Source organism: Arachis ipaensis, chromosome B2 (genome assembly GCF_059453495.1).
Source record: "Arachis ipaensis isolate K30076 ecotype BB chromosome B2, ASM5945349v1, whole genome shotgun sequence".
NCBI lineage: Eukaryota > Viridiplantae > Streptophyta > Magnoliopsida > Fabales > Fabaceae > Arachis > Arachis ipaensis.
Window position 1 is genome coordinate 94045534 of NC_142437.1, and position 5491 is coordinate 94051024.

The following is a 5491-nucleotide window of genomic DNA, read 5'->3' on the forward strand; positions in this document are numbered from 1 at the left end:
CCAGATCACTTAGTTCATTGATGAACAAGGGAGGTTCAACTTCCCAAGTATCAATGCCAAATAATTTGGCATTCAGCTTCATGATTGCACCAAGAAACTTGGCAGTTTGCTCTTCAGTAACATCCTCATTCTCTTCAGAAGAGGAATACTCATCAGAGCTCATGAAGGGCATAAGGAGGTTCAATGGAATCTCTATGGTCTCTAGATGAGCCTCAGAGTCCTTTTGTTCCTCAGAGGGAAGCTCCTTATTGATCACTGGACGTCCCAGGAGGTCTTCCTCCTTGGGATTCACGTCCTCTCCTCTCCTCACAGGTTCGGCCATGGTGCTTATGTCAATGGCCTTGCACTCTCCTTTTGGATTCTCTTCTGTATTGCTTGGGAGAGTACTAGGAGGGATTTCAGTTATCCTTTTACTCAGCTGGCCCACTTGTGCTTCCAGATTTCTAATGGAAGATCTTGTTTCATTCATGAAACTTACAGTGGCCTTGGATAGATCAGAGACTAGATTTGCTAAATTAGAAGCATTTTGTTCAGAGTTCTCTGTCTGTTGCTGAGTGGATGATGGAAAAGGTTTATTATTGGTAAACCTGTTTCTTCCACCATTATTAAAGCCTTGTTGAGGCTTTTGATCCTTCCATGAGAAATTTGGATGATTTCTCCATGATGAGTTATAGGTGTTTCCATAAGGTTCACCTAAGTAATTCACCTCGGCTATTGCAGGGTTCTCAGGATCATAAGCTTCTTCTTCATAAGAAGCCTCTTGAGTACTGTTGGATGCAGCTTGCATTCCATTCAGACTCTGAGAGATCATATTGACTTGCTGAGTCAATATTTTGTTCTGAGCCAATATGGCATTCAGAGTATCAACTTCAAGAACTCCCTTCTTCATAGGCGTCCCATTATTCACAGGATTCCTTTCAGAAGTGTACATGAACTGGTTATTAGCAACCATGTCAATGAGTTCTTGAGCTTCTGCAGGTGTTTTCTTTAGGTGAATGGATCCACCTGCAGAAGTGTCCAGTGACATTTTTGATAGCTCAGATAAACCATCATAGAATATATCCAGGATGGTCCATTCTGAAAGCATGTCAGAAGGACACTTTTTGGTCAACTGTTTGTATCTTTCCCAAGCTTCATAGAGGGATTCACCTTCTTTCTGTCTGAAGGTTTGAACATCAGCTCTAAGCTTGCTCAGCTTTTGAGGAGGAAAGTATTTGGCTAAGAAAGCCGTGACCAGCTTATCCCAAGAGTTCAGGCTGTCTTTGGGTTGAGAATCCAACCATAATCTAGCTCTGTCTCTTACAGCAAAAGGGAAAAGCATGAGCCTGTAGACTTCAGGATCTACTCCATTAGTCTTAACAGTATCACATATCTGCAAGAATTCAGTTAAGAACTGAAAAGGATCTTCAGATGGAAGTCTATGAAACTTGCAGTTCTGCTGCATCAGAGAAACTAATTGAGGTTTCAGCTCAAAGTTGTTTGCTCCAATGGCAGGAATGGAGATGCTTCTTCCATGTAAATTGGAATTAGGTGCAGTAAAGTCACCAAGCATCTTCCTTACATTATTATTATTTTCGGCTGCCATCTTCTTTTCCTGTTTGAAAATTTCTGAAAGGTTATCTCTGGATTGTTGTATTTTAGCTTCTCTTAGTTTTCTTTTCAGAGTCCTTTCAGGTTCTGGATCTGCTTCCACAAGAATGTTTTTATCCTTGCTCCTGCTCATATGACAAAGAAGAGGGCACAGAAAAATAATAATAATAATAGAGATCCTTTATACCACAGTATAGGGATCCCTGTGTGAGTAGAAGAAGAGGGGGAGACAAAGAATGTAATATAATGGAAGAAACACAACTGTGAGGATGGCAGAGATGTGAGATGAGATGTTAGGATATGAATGAATAAATAGAATAAGATGGGGGAGGGATAATTTTCGAAAATTATTTTGAAAAAGAGTTAGTGATTTTCGAAAATGGTTTTTGAAAATTGTTAGTATTTTTTTTGAAAAATTTTTAAAATTAAAAATAAAAATAAGAATAATTAGTTAATTAAAAAGAAATTTTTGAAAAAGAGGGAAGATCTTTTCGAAAAGTAGAGAGAGAGAGTTAGTTAGGTAGTTTTGAAAAAGTTAAGAAACAAACAAAAAGTTAGTTAGTTAGTTGAAACAAATTTTGAAAAGATAAGAAGTTAGGAAGTTAGAAAAGATATTTTGAAAAGATATTTTTGAAAAAGATAAGATAAGAAGATATTTTTGAAAAGATATGATAGAAATTAGTTTTGAAAAAGATTTGATTTTTTTAAAATCACAATTAATGACTTGATTCACAAGAAATCACAAGATATGATTCTAGAACTTAAAGTTTGAATCTTTCTTAACAAGCAAGTAACAAACTTGAAATTTTTGAATCAAAACATTAATTGTTATTGTTATTTTCGAAAATTTTGTATAAAAATAAGAAAAAGATTTTTGAAAATTATTTTTGGAATTTTCGAAAATAACTAAGAATTTTGAAAAAGATATGATTTTTGAAAAAGATTTTGAAAAAGATAAGATTTTCAAATTGAAAATTTGATTTGACTCATAGGAAACAACTTGATTTTAAAAATTCTTGAAAAAGTCAACTCAAATTTTTGAATTTGATGAGAGAAAAAGGGAAAGATATTTTTTTGATTTTTGAATTTTTATGATGCAAGAGGAAAACACTAAAAAGATGCAATGCATGAAATTTTTAGATCAAAACAATGAATGCGTGCAAGAATGCTATGATTGTCAAGATGAACACCAAGAACACTATGAATGTCAAGATGAACATCATAGACATAATTTTGAAAAATTTTTTATGCAAAGAAAACATGCAAGACACCAAACTTAGAATTCTTTAATGCTTACGCACTAAGAATTCAAGAATGCATATGAAAAACAAGAAAAGACACAAAACAAAAAATCCTCAAGATCAAACAAGAAGACTTACCAAGAACAACTTGAAGATCATGAAGAACACTATGAATGCATGAAATTTTCGAAAAATGCAAGATGCACATGCAATTGACACCAAACTTATAACATGACACATGACTCAAACAAGAAACACAAAAATATTTTTGATTTTTATGATTTTCTAATTTTTTTTGGAATTTTTCGAAAATTATATGAAAAAGAAAAAATAAGGATTCCAAAATTTTTAACATGAATTCCAGGAATCTTGCATTCTTAGTCTAAAGCTTCAGTCCAGGAATTAGACATGGCTCACTAGCCAGCCAAGCTTTCAATGAAAGCTCCAGTCCAAAACACTAGACATGGTCAATGGCCAGCCAAGCTTCAGCATGTAGATTCAGACATGTAACAGTTGATTCCTCATCCAATTTCATGAACTGATCTTTTGGAAGCCTCAGTCCAAAAGAATTTAGACATGGCTTTACAGCCAGCCAGGCTTCACATGCTTCATGAAACACTAGAATTCATTCTTTAAAAATTTTGAATAAAAATTTTTTTCGAAAAAAGGTGAGAAGATTTTGAAATATTTTTGAAAGATTTTTGAAAAGAAAACAAAAAGAAAATTACCTAATCTGAGCAATAAGATGAACCGTCAGTTGTCCAAACTCGAACAATCCCCGGCAACGGCGCCAAAAACTTGGTGCACGAAATTGTGATGTCCAGGCTTGAAATATCCCTGGCAACGTGAGCAACTTGGTACGCGTAATCGTGATTACACTTTAATTATGTAAAATTCATGGCTCTTTCTTTCCCTGGCAATGGCGCCAAGAACATGGTGCCAATACCATGGTTCACAACTTCGATACAACTAACCAGCAAGTGCACTGGGTCGTCCAAGTAATACCTTACGTGAGTAAGGGTCGAATCCCACGGAGATTGTTGGTATGAAGCAAGCTATAGTCACCTTGCAAATCTCAGTTAGGCAGATATAAAACAGTTATGGAGTTTTCGAAATTAACTAATAAAATAGGGATAGAAATACTTATGTAATTCACTGGTGAGAATTTCAGATAAGCATATGGAGATGCAATCGTTCCTCTGAACCTCTGCTTTCCTGCTATCTTCATCCAATCAGTCTTACTCCTTTCCATGGCTGGCTTTATGCAAGGGCATCACCGTTGTCAGTGGCTACATCCCCTCCTCTCAGTGAAAAATATGCTCACATGCTCTGTCACAGCACGGCTAATCATCTGTCGGTTCTCGATCATGCTGGAATAGGATTCACCCTCCTTTTGCGTCTGTCACTAACGCCCAACAATCGCGAGTTTGAAGCTCGTCACAGTCATTCAATCATTGAATCCTACTCGGAATACCACAGACAAGGTTTAGACTTTCCGGATTCTCTTGAATGCCGCCATCATTCTAGCTTACGCCACGAAGATTCTGGTTAGGAGATCTAAGAGATATTCATTCTAGCTTATTTCATGTAGAACGGAAGTGTTTGTCAGGCACGTGTTCATAGGGGAGAATGGTGATGAGCGTCACACATAATCATCACCTTCATCATGTTCTTGGGTGCGAATGGATATCTTAGAAGCGAAATAAGATGAATTGAATAGAAAACAGTAGTACTTTGCATTAATCTTTGAGGAACAGCAGAGCTCCACACCTTAATCTATGGAGTGTAGAAGCTCTACCATTGAAAATACATAAGTGAAAGGTCCAGGCATGGCCGAGATGGCCAGCCCCCTAAAACGTGATCTAAGATAGCATACAACTGATCAAAGATGGTCAAAAAGACTAGTAAAATGTCCTATTTATAATAAACTAGCTACTAGGGTTTACATGAGTAAGTAATTGATGCATAAATCCACTTCTGGGGCCCACTTGGTGTGTGCTTGGGCTGAGCTTTAGCTTTCCACGTGCAGAGGCCCTTTGTGGAGTTGAACGCCAGGTTTTGATCCATTTCTGGCGTTCAACTCTGGTTTTGGATCCTTTTCTGGCGCTGGACGCCAGAATTGGGCAGAGAGCTGGCGTTGAATGCCAGTTTGCGTCATCTAAACTTAGCCAAAGTATGGACTATTATATATTTCTGGAAAGCCCTGGATGTCTACTTTCCAACGCAATTGGAAGCACGCCGTTTTGAGTTCTGTAGCTCCAGAAAATTTATTTTGAGTGCAGGGAGGTCAGAATCCAATAGCATCAGCAGTCCTTCTTCATCCTCTGAATCTGATTTTTGCTCAAGTCCCTCAATTCCAGCCAGAAAATACCTGAAATCACAGAAAAACACATAAACTCATAGTAAAGTCCAGAAATGTGAATTTAACATAAAAACTAAAGAAAACATCCCTAAAAGTAACTAGATTCTACTAAAAACAAACTAAAAACAATGCCAAAAAGCGTATAAATTATCCGCTCATCACATCCATTCATCATACACAAGCTCATAATTCATAATTTTTAGTTTTAGATGTAGTTTTTAGAGAGAGAGGTTCTCTCCTCTCTCTTAGGATTTAGGATTTAGATTTTTAGAATTAGGATTCCTCTCAGTTTATGGTT

At 36.6% G+C, this 5491-nt stretch overlaps 1 non-coding gene across 1 annotated transcript; it reads left to right on the top strand.

Annotated features, from left to right (window-relative positions):
- Nucleotides 1–1081: 1081 nt before the first annotated feature.
- LOC148574882 (small nucleolar RNA R71) lies at nt 1082–1189 on the top strand. The gene has a single exon (XR_015905724.1). It is a non-coding gene; the product is annotated as a small nucleolar RNA R71 (small nucleolar RNA).
- The last annotated feature ends 4302 nt before the right edge of the window (nt 1190–5491 follow it).